Source organism: Bos indicus, chromosome 1 (assembly GCF_029378745.1).
Source record: "Bos indicus isolate NIAB-ARS_2022 breed Sahiwal x Tharparkar chromosome 1, NIAB-ARS_B.indTharparkar_mat_pri_1.0, whole genome shotgun sequence".
In the NCBI taxonomy this organism is placed as follows: domain Eukaryota; kingdom Metazoa; phylum Chordata; class Mammalia; order Artiodactyla; family Bovidae; genus Bos; species Bos indicus.
Genome location: NC_091760.1, coordinates 90,016,699 through 90,037,746, shown reverse-complemented (window position 1 = coordinate 90,037,746; position 21,048 = coordinate 90,016,699).

The window sequence follows — 21,048 nt, the reverse complement described above, 5'->3', positions numbered from 1 at the left end:
GAACAAACCATGGCAGAAAAAGGTGGAGAATGGATTTGGAAGCACAAAGGGCAAACAGACAATAACCAGAGAAGACTACCTTTTCTTCTATGTCCACTCTAGAGCTTGGCATATTGTCTTGCTCAAAAGAAATGCTGGATTTCTTACATATTGCTTGACCTATTAACAATTTATAGACAGATAATTGCTTTTATTGAAAATTATGTGTCAGCCATAGCAAATGCCCAGTTCCTTAAAATGAATGGTAGCTGCCAGCTCTGAGTTCAAAGACTGTTTGGAATTATCAGACCTGGAAAAGGAAAAAGGTGAAAGGATGGCTTTTCTCCAAAACTGTGTGCTTACTCCTTGGAAGGAAAGTTATGACCAACCTAGATAGCATATTGAAAAGCAGAGATATTACTTTGCCAACAAAGGTCCATCCAGTCAAGTCTATGGTTTTTCCAGTGGTCATGTATGGATGTGAGAGTTGGACTATAAAGAAAGCTGAGCGCCGAAGAATTGATGCTTTTGAACTGTGGTGCTGGAGAAGACTCTTGCGAGTCCCTTGGACTGCAAAAAGATCCAACCAGTCCATCCTAAAGGAGACCAGTCCTGGGTGTTCATTGGAAGGACTGATGCTGAGGCTGAAACTCCAATACTTTGGCCACCTCATGCAAAGAGTTGACTCATTGGAAAAGACTCTGATGCTGGGAGGGATTAGGGGCAGGAGGAGAAGGGGACGACAGAGGATGAGGTGGCTGGATGGCATCACTGACTCGATGGACGTGAGTCTGAGTGAACTCCGGGAGCTGGTGATGGACAGGGAGGCCTGGCGTGCTGCAATTCATGGGGTTGCAAAGAGTCGGAGGTTGCAAAGAGTCAGACACGACTGAGTGACTAAACTGAACTGAACTGAACTGTGCTGCTGATTCAGGGTTTCAGGGATACCTAACAACTTTGGTTTCACTGTAGTCTTTTTATCACCAGTGTTAGGATCACTCACGTACCTCACAAACACTTGTTAACGCAATTGTTGTATTAGCTCTCTTTTTAATGCAATTAAATTAAAAGTTGAAAATACTTCCTATATAACATTGGTAGGGAAAATATCATGACTTAGATCTCTCAGTGTTGTTTAGCTGGTGGTGCCTGTTTCATAACAGTGGTGAGTGTGGCTCTTGACGTATTGTGGGATTTTGATGAGAAAGCACTTAACTTCTCTGTGGGTCTGCAAGATGAGGACCATAGCATCATTTAATGGGAAATATTTCTTGTAGAATTTGTGTTCATCTTCAGAAGAAGTTTCTCACTGGTATTATATAAATGGAAATTTTCTCCTGAGCAGATATTTAATCAGTACTTACTTGAAGAATATTAAGTGATGCCATTTTGTCCAAAATTGAAATTAAACTCTTGGCAAACTTCAGCATGTTTTGGAAGCAGAGAGAAGGATCTGCTGGAGGCTTCCACTTAGTTTCAGAAGAAAGCAGAACAAATCAGAATCCTATAAGAGTATATCACCCAGGAGTCCTGTGGAGCCAAGGTGAAGCTTTTGTGAATCTGGGCTCTCTTTTATCTTATTTCCTATTCATTTGTTCCAAGGAAATCTAACTTGTCAGGAGACTTGAAGATAATGGTTATCCCTGGTGATACCTTGTGCTGATTTTAAAGATGTCTCAACTCAAGCACCTGGTTGAGAAAGAAGCCAGGCAATGACTTTACACTTAGCCTTGTGGGAGGAAAGCTGCTTACTGGTTCCTGTGAACACCCGTATCACACTGGAATTCTTTGTTTCACCTGTCGCTGTCCTTGTGTGACTTCATGCAGTGCTTCTTGTTTGCGGTTGTGAACCACAGTTTACCTTTGTTCATATCACCTGAGCTCTCACAAAGTTGAGCTCATCAGCTGAGGGCATCTTCTCCCTGCCTTCTGAAATCTCTCCCCTCTTCGTCTGCTGTGACCTTAGCCCGTTCTCTGACTTGTTCATCTCCACCTCACAGTCTGCTCCTTGGTGTTCTGACAGGTGGTGTGGTGCCGACTGCTCTGGTTCAGGTTTGGCCTTTACCTCAGACACAGTTCTCATGTTTGCCGTTCTGTATTGTGTGCTGGGAAAAGCTTCCACAACTTGCTTCATCTGGCCCCTTACTAGGAAAAGAGCAAAAGACTAGCCTTAAAAAAAAAAAAAAAAAAAAAACAACACACACTGTACAAACGGTTTTAATAGCGTAATTCAGGAGAAAATTTTGAGTGTTACCAAAAGAGATGGAGAACTCTGCTGTGGTAGGTGATATGCTGAAAAAAAAATTCTAGATTCTTAGCTTTGAATATAATTTACTGAAAGAGGGAGAGAAGGATGAAGGAGGGATGGGAGGTGGGGGGGAATGAAGGGTGAGGAGAGAGAGAGGGGGGAATGATTCCTTTTGGTGAAGCAGCAAGGAGAGAATACTATACTCTTTCTAGCTCAGTGTGTTTCTGAGCTCCATTGTCTCATCGAAGGCAAACATAAAGAAATAACAACCTAAGAAAAACCCAAGGAAGCAAACATCCTTGGGAAGTATACACATGCATTTAAACCACTGCTTAGATGATCTCTGCCAGGGGTTGCCCTGCTTTACTGCACAAAAATGATAGCGTTAATGCCATAGTTGGTGTGTAGTAGCTGATAATTCTCCCTGTGGTGTGCTTCCGGAACTTGAAAACAAAGTCAGGTTAAATTCCCTTTGATATGTAAAAGAAACATTCTACTTATAGCTACCTAAATAGTTTGTGCAGTCACTTCTAATGAAGTAGTTCTTAAGTCTTTAAAATGTTCAAGGATCCTTACAAGAATCCATCTTGAAGAAGAAATGATTGGAATGTAACTGGAATCTGTATTTGATTTAAGTTGTGAGTAACTTGTGATAGTGTATGGATGACAGACCAGTTTTCTAAGCCCTCTCCTGTTTGTGTATTAGAATTGAGTGAAATAGTGACTAGAGGAGAGAGGACTCAGATAGGCGGGTAAGCACATATCCTTGGACTGGAGGGGGGAAATTGGTTAGGCTGCTCTGGCTTAATGACATCCACCTCCTTTGTCCTATTTCTAAAATCACCAGGAGCCTTCTGATCTGTAATTTGATTTCCTGTGTAGCTTTACCTACCGGAAGGGAGTGTGCAGACCGTTGGTCTCGCTCCTGGACCAAGCCGTGTCTCTAGATCTAAATTAATAAATTGGCATCCTGTTTAGTAAATCAGCCTCTAGGTCTCCTTCACATGAATCTGACACCAGAGATGTGTCATCTCTGGAAAAGCTTAAACATCAGTCAGTGGGATCCAGGAAGGTACTCTGCATGGGGGTGAGGTAGGGTGGGGACAGACATATATGTATTTACATAGAAAGAAATCTGTGGGTTTTTTTAAATTCTCAAAAGGGACCTGAGACTGAAAGCTGAAGATCTCCTGACATATTGAAGCTGAGGCCACACCTGGGCCTGGAGTGGACTCTTTCCAGAAACTGACACAGGAAAGTCTCTGCCCAAAGCTATCAGTGACTCTTTCATCACATCTTATCACATCTTTTAGATGAGGTAGATTGTACTCTTCTGGGAGTCTAAAGGGCTTGATTCAGTCTTTTAAAGGAAGTAAATTATTCCAATGCCCTGGAGCAACATTTTACAGAACTGTCCTCACAAACCCAGTGATTCCACTACTGTGCTATGAGCAGGCTCTCCCTGCTTAGGTTAAATGCAGACTGTTCAGTTTAAAAAAAAATGAAAAGAAACTCCAGAAATTGAGAGAAGAGATGGAAAGAGGCTGGAGGGAAAGAAAACACATCTTATTTGGGCAAGGAAAGGAACTCACATAATTCTATGAGGTATTATTTTACTGGGTAGCTTTAAGGAGTTTACCTTGACAGGCATTTCAATTTCTGACTTTATTTTCTTAATGTCATAAGACAAGTTCATGTTTTAGGAAAATCATCACTCTGCACAAGATATATACAGCTATTTCCCCATGGTTAGAGCACAATGAGGAAACCCTCAATATGTTCTAAGTGCTAATAACAAAAGAAGTAAGACTCAGAAGACAAGGAAAAATGAAACTCAAAATTCTTGCTTTGTATTTGTGAAAAAATCTTCTTAGGAAGTAGTCAAGAATTGTATTAAATGCATCATCAACTCTGGGCCCACAGGGACAAATTATTAGTAATTTTTTAAAAACCTGAGACTGATAATCAGATTATAAAGGGGTTGGTTGAGAAAAACAATAATCAGTTCAGGCAATTCTAGTGCACTGAGCACATCTGGATTGAGGAGGGGAGCTTAGCTGACCTACCACAGCAGGGCCAGTAGCGAGTGTCCTAGAAGGGCAGAGAGAAAGGGAGCCGTATTTAGCTGCACAGCTCCTCCACCTGTGTAGGTGGGCAGTGGTTTGTTTCACAAGCACAAACCCAGTTGGCTTTCCAGGCTAAACGACCAACACATTTTTACTACAGAAATATAAAAATGACCAGGCTAACAACAGCAAAAATAACATCTCAGCCAACAATCCAGAATGTTTACCCTTGTTTGGAAGCCATTCAAATTCTGAGCAGTTATATGGATTTCTGAATGGATACATTTATAAGCTAAATGAGTCAAATACATGTCCACCTAAACTAAGTAAATTGGGGACTGGAGTGATTTTTGTAATTGAATATTAATCTTTGACCGTGGAAGTTTACGATGTAACCCTATCAAGTCTAGTTCAGCTTTTTTGGAACAGTAAAAAGTACCCCTGGGAATGATGAAAGCTGTTGAAATTGTGGTCACTGGATTAAAAAAAAATTTTTTTTTCCCCTGGGAGCCAGGGGTCATTTCCTCCATCTTGCCTCTCCAGGTTCAGATTGCTGCTTCCCTTCTGAGCAGTATGGAAAGTTAAGTGTGGAATAACAAGTTTTTTCAAGTCAAATGCAAACAATTCCACCTTAAAATAGCAGAACTCACCTTAAGGCAGCTTTTGGCAGCCTGCCAGAGCAGGGCATGAAAGCTGCACTTTAATCAAAAGGATGTACATTCTTTATTCAGGCTGTGGAAAGAACAGCTGGGAAGAGACTTTTTATTGATTCTTTTTATTTCCCTCTCCTCTTCATCCCTGCCCCCACCCTTTCTAACAAACACATTTAAAATTTACTGGCAGTCAGGTGTTTTTTTTTTTTTTTTTTTAATTTTCTGAAACTTGTTGGAATAAAAACTTTCCCCCTCTCCAAGAGCCTCATAATTTGAGTGCCCTAACGGGGGCCTATGAGCCGCACCCTGATATTGCTTTTACTTTGGCTGGGTCCCTGATGGCTCAGATGGTAAAGAATCTGTCTGAAGTACCGGAGACCCAGGTTTGATCCCTGGGTCAGCAAGATCATCTAGAGAAGGGAATGGCTACCCACTTTAGTATTCTTGCCTGGAGAATTCCATGGACAGAGGAGCCTGGTGGGGTACAATCCATGGGGTCGAAAGGAGTCAGACACAACTGAGCAACTAACACTTTCACACTGGCTGAAACCAGAGCCAGGCAACCTTAGCTAAGCAGAGATTCCCCAGAGGAAACGGTCTGGGCAGAATAAGAGGCTATTTCCTCAGGGCCTGGGTGGAACAGCCCAGTTTCAGTCCAGGATTGAGGATGCTCTGGTTTTAAGAGATGAAGATACTAAAAATCAAAACTCTATCCCTTAGTAATGTAAGTACTTGCAGGGAATATGAAAGGTGGACTGTAATTGCATGTAATTTTTTTACTGCTGGATCAAGAGAGAAGGAACTTGAGGGATGCATCAGATATGGGTCTGTCAGCACACATGGACAGTAATCACTAATGCCAGCAATCATTTCTGAAGACAGAGGACCACAGAATAGTATGGACGCTACACGATGAGTATTAAAAATAGTATTTGTAGGCTTTGGGGACCACACAGTACGTGAGGAGCAGTGTATCACTTTAGCAGACATAATCAACCTGTTTGTCATATGTGAAAACAGAGATGCATATGGGGGCTCTGAACATCAAATCCTATTTTCAGACCTGTTTGGTTTGGCCTTAATAGCATCCTTTAACAAGTTTTTACATAAGTGCTAATATTTAAAATTGGGGAATTCCCGTTTAAATTCTGCTTTGCAGCTTATCTTGAAAGATTAGTTATCTGGCATGTGGGGTATATACTTTCAGATGAAAATTTGGTTGCTGGATCTAGATAACAGGTCCATCAGGTGGGGGAAGTGGTAGGTAGATTGCCAGGCCTAGTCTTCCTGCCTACAGGGTTGCCTGCTTAGGTAAGCATTTTATTTTACAGACACTGGAGCAAATTAATTTGTGTAGCAAGGATCTACTGAGCATCCTTTACCTGTGTGCAAATTCTGTTAGGGTGCATGCCTGCTAAGTCTCTTCTGTTGTGTCCGACTCTTTGCCACCCTATGGACTGTAGCCCGCCAGGTTTCTCTGTCCATGGCATTTCCCAGGCAAGAATACTGGAGTGGGTTTTCATTTTCCTCCCTCAGGCAATCTTTCTGATACTAGGATCAAACCTGTGTCTCTTATGGCTCCTGCATTGGCAGGCTGGTTCTTTACTATTAGCACCACATGGAAAGCCCAGGTAGTTTCCAGTCAAAAGCTTTCCATGGTTCTCTGTTGCCAATACAATGAAGTCCAAACCCTTTAGTTTGAAATGAAATCTCTTACCTTTTGGTATTGGAGAGGCAATGGCACCCCACTCCAGTACTCTTGCTTGGAAAATCCCATGGACGGAGGAGCCTGGTAGGCTGCAGTTCATGGGGTCGCTGAGAGTCGGACACGACTGAGCAACTTCACTTTCGCTTTTCACTTTCATGCATTGGAGAAGGAAATGGCAACCCACTCCAGTGTTCTTGCCTGGAGAATCCCAGGGACGAGGGAGCCTGGTGGGCTGCCGTCTATGGGGTCGCTAGGAGTCAGACATGACTGAGCGACTTCACTTTCGCTTTTCACTTTCATGCATTGGAGAAGGAAATGGCAACCTACTCCAGTGTTCTTGCCTGGAGAATCCCAGGGCTGAGGGAGCCTGGTGGGCTGCCGTCTCTGGGGTCCCACAGAGTCGGACATGACTGAAGCGACTTAGCAGCAGCAGCAGCAGCAGGAGCAACCTCTGGTATCATTCAGTAATTCTGGGTTCTCATCTCACATGCTGGAGAATGCCCTATCTTCTCACTTCACTGGTTTGTTATTCCTCATTCGCTTCCTACTGCCTCTCCTCTGAGTTGGTGCTGCTGACAGTTCTTGTTCTAGCTTCTTCCACGTATTTGTCTATGGAAGTCCTCCCCCTCTGCAGGGTCCAGGTCAAGCCTGAGGCATCTAAGACAGTGATACTCAAAGTCTGTGAGAGGAAAGGCCCATTTCCTTCTTTTTCTTGTCCTCCTTTCTTTTCCTTTCTTTTACAATTTCCAATCTACTTAACAGACATACAAAGTACAAGTTGTAATTTTTTACTGTCAGATTCAGCAGATGTAATTTTACTTTGTCAATAGCTATGAATGATTCTAAATGTTTTTTCTCAATTTCTGAATTTATTTCATATGTAACCAGCACCTGTCCTTGAACACACTTTGAATAGCTTTAATCAGATACGCTCAGATAAACTAATCTCCTTGTTATCTGCATCACAAAGAACTGAGTCTACACCTCCACCCCAGCAGAGACTGTATTAGAGCTTTTAACTCTCTACCTATTCCATTTTAAACTTCAGGAGGACAAGAGCTCTGTTGAACCTGTTACACTCATTTTGTCCCCTCTGGGTCTGTTGTAAGGGAAAGGGCTTAGTAAGTGTTGGATTTTCAGCACTGTTGCCAGGAAGTTGCCAGGAGAGGATTAAAATTCTTTAGCTTTCAAGGAGCTTATGACAATATGAAGAGAGGACTAACCTGCATAAAGCCACTGTAAATAATTCACACAATAAATATGTGCTGAAGTTTGTGATATATCTAAAGAAAATGGTATTGTTGTTGTTTAGTTGCTAAGTCATGTTAGACTCTTTTCGATCCCATGGATTGTAGCCCACCAGGCTCCTCTGTCTGTGGGATTTCCCAGGCAATAATACTAGAGTGGGTTGCCATTTCCTTCCTGAGGGGATCTTCCTGACCCAGGGATTGAACCCTGTATGCTGCTTGGCAGGTGGATTCTTTACCACTGAGCCACCTGAGAAGCCCATGAAAATGGTGTAGATAAGTAGAAAATAGATTGCTCAATGGAAGTTTGACCAGTCTTAGAAAATTTTACTAGAACTTGAGAGACACATTCCCATTGAAGATGGCAGTGTAAGCAGAGACCTCCCTGGGCAAGGGGCTCTGGCTTCAGTTTGCTCCTCTTCACAGTGAGGGGTTGGATTAGAGGACCTCTCTGATCCCTATGATTGTATGTTTTTAAATGAAAGTGACAACACTGTACATCTACTATGTTTATAGTGGTAGACAATAATTAGAATGTACATGTCCTTTCATTTTTTCTCCAAGTCTTCCATTAGATGAAAATCCAGCTCTGACTTATTTCTTTATAACCAAATCTCTATATAACATGATGACAAACCTGACCCAAGGAGGAAGTGGCAACCCACTCCAGTGTTCTTGCCAGGAGAATCCCAGGGACAGGCAGCCTGGCAGGCTGCAGTCCATGGGGTCACAAAGGGTTGGACATGACCAAGTGACTGAGCACACGTGTGAGTGCACATGCACACACACACACACACAAATTAACATTCATTCTCATATGCTGAAATAAAAATGGTGAAGGAACTCAACATTCCTTGGAGTTTGTGATAATGGGATTGACTGGTTCTGCCTAGGTCTTTTCCTACACTTCTCTTCATTTTATTGGCAAAGAGGATTATTGTAGCATAGGCTTAAAGCCTACTTGGGGGATCTACGCAGAGCCAACCGACCTGGAAAGTCTTTTGTTTTGCCCTTCCTTTCACTGCCTTCCAGATAAGTAAGGTGAGACGGTTCAGTTCCCTGAAATAGCGCAGAGGGACCAGTCACTGCCTCTGGGTGTAGATACCTCCTTTTTCTCTTTTGACTGTGGCCCAGGAAAATGGACCCGCTCTTTTAGTCACAAAAGCCACTTCATTTACTTGGTTAGGGGAATGGTAGACTAGTCACAAGGGTAGAAAGTTAGAAATGTGTGTGTTTATTTTCTCCTTCCTTCCCCACTGAGCTCTTGGAACTGGTGTAGAAAGAGAAGAGTAAACTGCATCTGTCCCCTTGGGAGGCAGAAAGCCTGAGAGTAGTGTGGTTCAGAGGAAGAGATGTATGCATAGGCATTTGATAATCATCAAAAGACCATTAGAAGCTCATTGATGAAAAACTCACTGCAGACTTCATTGAAAACTTAGATGCTTAGATATATTTGAAGGGGGAGCCAAATGGACAAATACATTATATGTTTTTCATCTATGATTGGCATTAGAACTGAATTACATAGTATGAAAGAAATAATATTAATTTCTTCACTATGCTTTGTAAAACTATGTATTATGTAAATATGTTATTTGTATTATTTTCAATGCATAAAGCTATGTCTTAGATTCAATGAATGCTTATTTTTCACTTATGAATTGTGACTATAGATCATTTTATGAAAGAGGCTAACACACTCTGGAATGTATTAATCCTGGTATATCTATTAAACAAAGTATGTGTTTATCCAATGATATTATACTGATGACTTTTTATATGACAGTTACTTGGGCCAATAATGATAGTGTAACTGAAAATATACTTTTATGATACCATGCTTCACAGGCTGTTCTTAAATATTATGAATTCTTTTTATCTTTATAAATACCATCTGTTATAATCCCCATTTTACAGATGAGGAAACAAAGGCACAAGCTATTGGTATCTTAGACTTGGTTATAGCAATGAAATTATAGGTCTTAACAAAATTGGGTGAAAATAGAGAAGAAAATCTAGAACCTCACTGAAGAAGCAATATCTGAATTGGACTGTGAAACTTGAGTGGGAATTTTCCATATATATATAAACCTGTATTTCTCAAGTGGAAAGTGAGTATCAGACATACTCGTCCCTTGTGTCTATTCTGTTACTTCGCATTAGAGGTGCTATGTATTCTCATGCAGAATGGGAGATCCCTGTAGGTTATCATCCCCTATCCTCAGAAACTGGCGCGGTGTCTTTGCAGTCTTTGCAGTGAATTCTTGGAAAATGCTTATTTAAATAAGTTGAATTAAGTCAATGGATTTTGATCTTCCCATAGTGATACAACGGTGGCAAAGAGATGATTCCTTTCTGTAAGCACCCTTCAGAGACAATGTGTTTATATGCTTATGAGGCTGAATAAGTCAGATTCCTGTTCCCATGTTGGTTGAATACTGGCTATGCCACTAGGTTTCATGCATTTAACTTGCCCTGGTAAGATATAAGGAGATGTTGCCTAGAAAGAATTCAGATGAAAAGATAAACTGCAGCATACAAAGTAAACTGTGATTACACAGAAATGTGAGATTGCACCCAACTTGATTTTAACATGTGGGCAAGAATCATGTGTTCCTACGTAATCCGTTTTAGTTTAAGTGGACTTAAATATGACCCAGAGTGGAAACGAGCTGGGAAAACATTTTAAACAGTAAGGCACCATATGAAACACCATGATACTCAGCGATCTTTTCTACTTTGTCCAAATCCCACATACCCTTCAAGTCTCAGCTCTCATCCTGCCTGCTTCCTGAAATCTGTCCTCACTTCTTGATTGTAATTAATATGTCCTTTCCCAATTAATATGTCCTTTCTCTGAATGCCCAGAGCACCTTATCTTACTTTTCGTAAGCTATGTAGCACCATACTTTGTTAAAACTTATTTTTTATGGGTCTCTTCTTCCTACCTATCACCATATATTATGCCCCGTGAAAGTAGAATCTTTGTATCTTTATCTTTGTTTCTTCACACTGTGTCTGACACTGGACCTTATTGATACTGGGTTTTTAATACCTGATTGTTGAAAACAAATGATATAACCATGACAAAGCAATGGGTAATAAACAACTCCTTTCTAAATTATGAGACAGATTTTTTTCTTCATGAATGTGCAGCCATGCAAGTCTAGAGATAGAAATGAACGTAGGTTTATTTTTGTTGTGTTTGTTTTTATCTCAGTCAAAACGTCTAATCTACCACGCTAATGCCTTATGCACAGATGGAACCTTATCATGCATACAAGTCTCTGAAGGAAATAATTTTTGTTTAAACTTTGCCTTAGAAACTTCAAGGGAATTCAGAACAGGATTTCTTTAATGATCTTGCTGTATTGTATTACTGATTGCCAAGCCGAAAAATGTTTGGCAGAACTTTGGGCTTTGGAGGTTTTGGATGTCTTCCAGTTAATCTGCCTCAGGATTTTGGAATACAAATAAATAAGTTCCAGTTGAAACTTTTTTTTTTTAATCTAAGCTGCCAGGCCTTTATTTCCCTCCCATGTGAACATTTTGGTACAGAAATACCAATCAAGCAGAAAGAAGATAATCAGTCAGTATTTTCAGAGGTTATTAATGGCCTTGGTTTAGAAGAACAACATGAGAATGAATGGTTTAAAACTTCGTGTTTCTTAATAGTAACTGACTGTTGGCTCTTGGCATTTATTTTCCAGGATGTTTTCCCCAATTTGTGTTTGGGAGAGGAGGACAAGGGTGTTCTTTGCCACTTTGATTCTGCCAGGAGGAAGATTCTGAATGTACCTTTGTTAGACATTACACACTTAGCTTTGTTTTACTTTTCTTGTCTGGGAGCCAAATATTTTTTAAGTCACTCAACATTCTACTGAGGCATGCTAGTCACTGAATGTGATTACAAAGTGAAGTTTAATGCACATTAAAAAGAGGCATGGCTGGGAGTTTCTATGTGTACCACCCCCAGTGAAATAATTTGGGTGAGTGATACAACTTTGGTCATCTCCATAAACCTCAGTGCCTGTTCCTGGTGAGTTCTGAGGAAAGCACTTTTTTCTTTTTTAATTAAGGAAAAGATAAAGAAAGCACTGACTCCCATCCACTCTATACACGCAACACACACAGACACTCCACATGTTCACGCTTTGTAGCACAAGTAGTCTTTGTATGAGTCCTTGGCTATGACACATTGTCCGTGTCTGGGGCGGCCAGGTAACCTAGCAAACATTTGAAAAGTGGGGGCAAAGTGGGGAGGCGCAACAGCTTTTAATTTTAAGAAATCCCTATTACCAAGCCCTCTACTGACTTTTATCTTTGATTATTATGCATTTGTAAAAAAAAATATAGCCACACCATAAAATGTACATTGTATCACTGAAGGAAAATAACATGAACTTCAAAATTTTCCTCTGAAGTTTCAGATTGAGGTGTTTTTTTTTTTTTTTCATTTTGGTTTGTGGGAAGACCAATACTTCTCAGAGTACAGTTGAGAGATGCTAGATTAGAAGAGACTTCAATTAAATAAAATTTTGAATTATATATATATATTTTTAAGAAAAGTTTTCAGTCCATGTAGGAGATATTGATAGGAAAACGCATGTTTTTAATGTTTCAGATGATCTTTCTTCTTCTAAGGTAGTGTTGAGCCTGTCCCCTCATCTGTGAGCTCTCCTTACAGGCTCATAGGAACCAAGCAGCTTGTTCCATCAGCCGCATTGCCAACTTGGGTATGGGCTGGTCGAACAGGTAGGCAAGTGACCTGGTGCCTAGAAATGGCCCTGACCTCTCACTCTAACAGGATCTGAGACACTTCACTCAGCTCTGGTTTCCCAGCATTCTTTTTGACAGCTCAGAATAAAATCTCAGGTAATGTGAGCAAGAATCTTCAATGGATGCTGAAACCAATGAGTGAAGTTTTCATGGGGACTATCACCACACCTCCCCCAGACTGCTTCCTCATTGAAAGGGAGGAACATGGCTGTGCGGTAGAGGTATCTGTCTGTCCTCACCTTGACTTCCTGGGTGCACTTGACCCCACTTTTGATGGAAAGCCTGAGCCTTTGTGAAGATCCAGATATGGTACAATATGCAGTAGCAGTGTCACCTATGACATATTCTTGCCAACAGTGAATTTATTCAGGCTTCAGATATAACTTCTACTTCCAAGGGAATACAGAAGCTAGAGGAACAACTTAACTAGCACCAAAGGAAATAAAATCCAAAAGGCAGCTCATTCTGTAGATAATTAGTGTAGACTTTTCAACAATTAATGCCATGCTACAAAAAGAGAGGAGGAGATGTTTTAAAATTGCACAATGAGCAAATACCATCTATGATCCTTCAAATGATGCTGATTTGGACAAACCAGCTATAAGAAAAGATATTTTTGAAACAGTTTGGGAAATTTGAGTATGGCGTTAGGGAATTACTAATTAGTTTTGTCAGGTGTGATAATGGTATTGTGTTTATATAAGAAAATATCCTTATTTAGATATGCATGCTAAAATATTAGGAAGTGAAATATTATGTGTGCTAAGTTAAAATGTTTTAACCAAAAAATTAGAGCAATTAGGGCCAACTGCTAATAACTTATAAATCTGGATGATGGTATGAGTATACATATACATATGTGTGCGTGTTCAATCTCTCAGTCATGTCTGACTCTTTGTGACCCCATGAACTGTAGCCTGCCAGGCTTCTCGGTCCATGGGATTCTCCAGGCGAGAAGAGTGGGTGGCCATTTCCTCCTCCAGGGGATCATCCCAACCAGGAATCAAACCCCCATCTCCTGCATTGGTAAGTAGATTATTTACTACTGAGCCACCTGGGAAACATATACATATACATACACATACACATATACATTTACATACACGTATACATACACATACACATATACATATACATACACATACACATACACATACACATACACATATACATATACATACACATACACATACACATACACATACACATACACATACACATATACATACACATATACATACACATACACATACACATACACATATACATATACATACACATACACATAGGCTTCCCAGGTAGTGCTAGTGTTAAAGAACCCACCTGCCAGTGCAGGAGGTGTAAGAGATGTGAGTTCAATCCCTGGATCAGGGGTGTCCCCTGGAGGGGGAAATGGCAACCCACCTACAATCCATAGGGTTGCAAAGAGTCAGACACAACTGAAGCAACTTAGCATGCACACATACATATATATATACATATTCAGTTTTTATACTTTTAGTATTTTTGACGGAGAGGACAATGGCACCCTACTCTAGTACTCCTGCCTGGAAAATCCCATGGATGGAGGAGCCTGGTAGGCTGTAGTCCATGGGGTCGCTAAGAGTCGGACACGACTGAGCGACTTCACTTTCACTTTTCACTTTCATGCATTGGAGAAGGAAATGGCAACCCACTCCAGTGTTCTTGCCTGGAGAATCCCAGGGACGGGGGAGCCTGGTGGGCTGCCGTCTATGGGGTCGCACAGAGTCGGACATGACTGAAGTGACTTAGCAGCAGCAGCAGTATTTTTGAAATTTTTGTAATTAAAAAGCATAAAATTCTTTATAAGACTGAATCAGTCTTAGGTCAGAAAACCCTTGGCTGTAGTCCCAGTTCTCCCATGTACTTTTTGAAGAGCAGGGTTAAACCACTATGGCCTGTGCTCAGTGTCTTCATCAGCAAAATGATGATAGCAACAGTATCAGCTTTGTTGGATTGTTGTGGGGATAAAATGAACCAACTCCAATGAAGTGCTTATAACAGTGACTGGCATGTAGTGAGCTCTCAACAAAGGTTAGCTGTAATTCCTTCATGTAGGAGGAGTCAGTTGGAATTAGGTTTGAATCCTGGCTCTGTCTTTTATTAGCTATGCTGCCTTGAGCTGTTTGCTTAACCTCACTGAAATTCAGTTTTCATTTTTTAAAATAGAGGTCCTAATACTGCTAGGATTGTGGTAGGATTAATCATAGAATACATACAAAGTTGCTAACACATCGTTACCACTTAATAGATAGTGGTTCGACTATTTCAGAGGCCTCCATTTCCTTACCGAATGCACGGCTCATACTGAAATGCTCTGACACTTAGCTATACAGGCAGAAAGCTGACAGCTTAGCAAGGGGCATTTGGGGATGATCGTTTGGTCTCCACTTACCTTGAGACAAACTTCGTGTCACACTGGCACTGCCCACCGTGTATACATGGGGGCCTTGCACCAGGTAAAGACCTCAACTTTGATGGGACAGAGTGGGATAGAGTTCACAGGGCAGGTGCAGGAGAAGATCTGGGCTTTTACATGGACATAAAATGTGAGTAAGATCCAGAAGAAAGAAAAGACATTAGTGAACTGGGAAGTCTGGCTCATGTTTATTTCCACCTCAACCTGTCTGAGGAGTTTGAAATCACCTGTGAAGGTGAAAGCACTTTCATCATAGCCTTCATCTAAAATAGGCATTTGCAGCCAGCAGACTGATTTCTCTAGATGTTCTGTGATGCTCTGGCCAGCTCTACTGTTTCTCAGTGTGGGACTTAAAAAGTTGAGAGGATCTGGGGACTACTAGCCCTTACAAGGTAACCATCATCACAGAGGATAGCATTTCTAATACTCAGTTCTTATGGTTGAATAGTCTTTTGATGATCTTATTAGAGTAACATATTTATAATTTTCTGAGTTCCCTTTTTTTCCTTTCCTCTAGGTAGCTGTATTTTCTTCCCATTTTAGATACCACGGGACTTATGACCTACCTCCTTCTCCATTATTAAATTCTGCTGATAGGAAAACATGTGTTCCTAGGAATTTATTTGCTGTTGTTGTTGATTTGCTAAGTTGTGTCTGACTCTTTGCAACCCCATGGATTGCAGCATGTCAGGCTCCTCTGTCCTCCACTACTCTCAGAGTTTGCTCAAATTCATGTTTATTAAGTTGGTGATGCTGTTCAACCATCTCATCCTCTGCCCCCCTCTCGTCTTTTTGCCTTCAATCTTTCCCAGCATCTGGGTCTTTTCCAATGAGATGGCTCTTCACATCTGGTGGCCAAAATACTAGAGCTTCAGCTTCAGCATCAGTCCTTCCAGTGAATAGTCCTGGTTGATTTCATTTAGGATTGACTGATTTGATCTTATATAAGATGTGAAAGCCTGGAAACAGATCAAAGCATATACCCAAGCAATGGGAAGTAAATAGTTAAAGGCAAACTAACTAAAAAAAACTAATCTATTACGTTTTTATGACTTCTGAGATAGAAATGTGAATCCAGGTTCATCAGCATCTTTTGTTTTCATTTCCTTGCACACAAGGCAATACATTTTCTAGGTAAGACCATGCAGTGGAGTTCTGGCCAGTTGGAGTGATATGTTCTGTTCTAGGAATGGCCCATAAAAGCTGCTGTGGGTGATCATATCTCTTTATCTGCCTTTCTTTCTCGTCAGCTGGCTTGAAAGAAAGAACTTTAAAGGTCAATATGAGGGTGGAACCACAGGTTGAAGGTACCTGGGTTCATAAATGACTCTGTGAAGTGGAATACCCCCACCCCCAGCTCCCGTTAATCCACAGTGGGCTGTGATATGAGCAAGAAGTATAATTTCATTATGTTAAGCTGCTGTCATTTGGGAGTTGTTACAGAAGTTAGGCTACCTCGAATAATATAGCCCTTTTGACAGCTAAGCCCTTCTTCAGCTGCTAAGTAGGGCAGGGACATTATTTATTTCTAAATCACATATTTCTTTCTTTCTTTTTTTTACTATCAGCAACTTTTAAAGTAAGAAAACAGAAGCTACATAAAGATACAAGTTTTCTCAACAGTCCCTTCCTCTGTAAACAGTATGACCAGGGTGTTCATTAAACCTCATTTGTTCAACACACTGACTCTGTGAAGATCTTGAGAGATAAAGAAACTGAGATTCAAAGAGGTTAAGTAACATGGACAGGATCACACAGCTACTGTTTGCTTTGGATTCAGGATTAAAACTTGCATTTTTTTTTTCCCCACTACAATGTTCATGTTATTTTCACTATAATGTGCTCCTTTTAAGAAAAGAGCAGTCAAGACAGAGAGTGTACACAGAAGGAGTGTACTTCTTCTGGATTGGTAGCAAAACCTTGAAGAAATATAACTGGGTACCAGGCTATGGGCTTTACCGGTGGCTCAGTGGTATAGAATCTACCTGCGATTCAGGAGTGGCAGGAGCCACAGGTTCCATCCCTACATCAGGAAGATCTCCTGGAAGGGGGCATGGCAACTCACTCCAGTATTCTTGCCTGGAGAATCCTATGGACAGAGAAGCCTGGCAGGCTACAGTCCATAGGGTTGCAGAGAGTTAGGCACGACTGAAGCAACTTAGCACACACACACGCCAAGTTATACTTCAAAAACTCTATGACAAATAATAAAACAGATGAAAGAAAAGGAGAGGATAATCATGAATCCAGACCATAACATTGGGTTCCTAGGATCCAAGGCTAAAAATTGAATCCAGAAGTTTTTAATGTTTCTGTTATCAGTTATTAGGTTTCATTTAAATTATTTAATAAAAAATTGTTCTTTACCCAGAGTGTCTGAGGTTATTATTCTCAAATTCCTTTTTATTTCAAGTTAATGGAGCTAAACCCTAAAGGTGTGCATATTACTCAAGGTTTTCCAGAGAGACAGAACCAGCAGGAGATTGTCTATCAAGAGATATTTTTTTTAAGGAAGTGGTTCATGTGATTGTGTGGCTAGCAAGTCTGAAATCTTCAGGGTAGACTGGCAGACTGGAGCCCCAGTGACGAGTTGATATTGCTGCTTGAGTATAATGGCAGCCTGGAGGCAGAATTCCCTTTCCCTGTAGGACCTTGGTCTTTTTCTCTTAAGACCTTTAACTGATTAAATGAGGTCCATCCACATTATGGAAAGTAATCTGCTTTATTCAAAGTATTCTAATTCAAATGTTAATCTCATCTTAAAGAAAACTTCATAGCAACATCCAGACTGATGTTTGACCAAATGTCTGGGTACTGTAACCTAAATAAAGCGACACACAAAATTAACCATCATAGGGTATTAGTTACAAACAAAATACCCAAATCTATTTAGAGCCTAATTAACATGTTTAGTTATTGGATTGGTTGTACTCTTTCTGAATGGGATAACCCTATTTTTCCCGGTTTGGTAGAAAGGTAAAGAATGGCAGCATCTTTGACACACACAAATAGGAGCTTGGTTAAGCACTGAAGCAAACTCTAAATATTTTATTTATGTATTTTTATCAGAGTATAATTGCTTTACAGTGTTGTGTTGGTTGCTGCTGTGCAATGAAGTGAATCAGCTATCAGATCAGATCAGATCAGTTGCTCAGTCGTGTCCGACTCTTTGCTACCCCATGAATCACAGCACGCCAGGCCTCCCTGTCCATCACCAACTCCCAGGAGTTCACTCAGACTCAGGTCCATCGAGTCAGATGGAGTCAGATGCCATCCAGCCATCTCATCCTCTGTCGTCCCCTTCTCCTCCTGCCCCCAATCCCTCCAAGCATCAGAGTCTTTTCCAATGAGTCAACTCTTCGCATGAGGTGGCCAAAGTACTGGAGTTTCAGCTTTAGCATCTTTCCTTCCAAAGAAATCCCAGGGCTGATCTCCTTCAGAATGGACTGGTTGGATCTCCTTGCAGTCCAAGGGACTCTCAAGAGTCTTCTCTAACACCACAGTTCAAAAGCATCAATTCTTCGGTGCTCAGCCTTCTTCACAGTCCAATTCTCACATCCATACATGACCACAGGAAAAACCATAGCCTTGACTAGACGAACCTTTGTTGGCAAAGTAATGTCTCTGCTCTTGAATGTGCTATCTAGGTTGGTCATAATTTTCCTTCCAAGGAGTAAGCGTCTTTTAATTTCATGGCTGCAGTCACCATCTGCAGTGATTTTTGGAGCCCAGAAAAATAATGAACCTCCCTTGCTATCCCCACCCCTCATCCTACCTCTCTAGGTCATCACAGAGCACTGAGCTGAGCTTCCCGTGCTTTATAGCAGGTTTCCACTAGCTATCTGTTTTACACATGGTAGTGTATATATGGCAATTCTGCTCTCACAGTTTCACAGTTGTTTGTTTCATCCTTGCCTCCCTGCCCCCTGTCCCCCCCCCCCCGCCCCCCCCGCAACCTCCTGGCATGTCCACATGTCCTTCTCTACGTCTGTGTCTCTATTCCTGCCCTGGAAATAGGTTTCTCTGTACCATTTTTCTAGATTCCACATATATGTGTCAATATATGATATTTTTTTTTTTTCTTTCTGACTTACTTCACTCTGCATGACAGACTCTAGGTCCATCCACATCTCTATAAATGACCCAATTTCTTTCCTTTTTATGGCTGAGCACTCTAAACATTAAAGTCAAAGACATTTTAAGCATCATCCAAGAGATGAGCAAAAAATATCCTGGGCTGTGAGCCTTGCCTATTCCACCTACACTGAACATCTCTTCACCAGTAGCCGCTCTGCCTCCCTTCCTGTCCCCAAGCAGTTCTCAATACCCACTGAATTCAAAGCTGCAGCCACTTGCTTCATGCTTAGTTTTTCTCTGTGGTTTTTGGCCTCTCATCTTCGTGTGGTTCAGTTGCAATGTATTTCTCCTTTAATACTCCAGATGAGTCCTATCGTGTCATGTCCCATTCTGGTATTCCTTCATCTGTGGGGCTTCTCTGCCACTTTTCACTCCTCTAGCAGTCATATCCCTTGTGGAACTTCCACCCTTATACAACCAATAATAATTTCGCCCATGAAAATTGCCACGGGTTGGCATAGTTTTCCTTTTGCATTACTGGGAATATGAAAAAATGCACTACACACATCTTTTAGTGAAGTTGTAATAAAAGTTTAATTAATAGAAAATACCATGTAACACATAAATTCCCTGGTGACATAATGGTAAATAATCCATCTGCAATGCAGGAGACCTGGGTTCGATCTCTGGGTAAGGAAGATCCCTTGGAGGAGGAAATGGCAACTCACTCCAGTATTCTTGCCTGGGAAATCCCATGGACAGAGGAGCCTGTGGGTTATAGTCCTTGGGGTCACAAGAGTCAGACACGACTTAGCTACTAATCCACCACCACCACCACCACCACCGTGTATGCATAAATTTATCATGAATTGACGGTGTTAAGTATTGAGAGTCAGCCATATCTGAGAAAAACGAAAAACAAGCAAAAACCCTTCACCCTCATATCTTTTTGTGTCATTTTGTGATTCAGGAGTCAGACTGCACAAGTGTCACAGGTCTTGTCTGAAAGTGCTGATCTCTGACCCCTTTGGCACCTCGGTATCACAGTGTCTGCTCCGCCTCCTCCTGCATCTATCACACGCATCAAATACTGGAATGTATACAGCAGGCCCCTCTCAGGGACTCTGCCATTGTTTCCATTTTTGTATTTTTAATATGCCTCCAACCAGCTACCTAAGGCTTGTACTAAGATGTTCTGCAGTTGCCTACTGATAATCTTTTCTGTGTGGTGTCATTGTTGGTTACTCATCTGGAGTTTTCCAAATGTAAGGCAGTCTGTCTTTGCCAATTCTAGAAAGCAGGGAAGGGATTTACTTTATTTTTGCTGGTGATCAAACCATCCTTTTCTTTGTTTTATTCTCTAGGCAGTGAATTACTTCCTATTTCCATCTGTAACATGATTAACTGTTTCATTCTAAAATCCAATAAACATTATTTCCACAATGAGTTGTAGATTTGTTGAAATTTGGAACTGTGTTTTGTATTTGTTGAGTATCTTTACAAAGCAGGATTAGCGATTCTCTATTTGGTGGATTCTCAATTTAGAGGCTCAATTGCTATTTGTTTTGAATGATTTTCTGTCAAATTAATAACTGGGCAGCACCTATGCAAAGTATGTTAAAATGTTTTCTTTCAGATTATTAAAGCACTCAAATTTGATTGAGGCAGGATTTATGTAAAGGAGAAAATAACCATCAGAAAAAAATTATTCCTAATCATTGGTTTTTTGTTTTGTCTTGTAGCAGGAAGAAACCTAAAGAGTCATTCAAGGAAAATGAATTCCATTTACCTGGTTCACCATTCAGTTCAGTTCAGTTCAGTCGCTCAGTTATGTCTGACTCTCTGCAACCC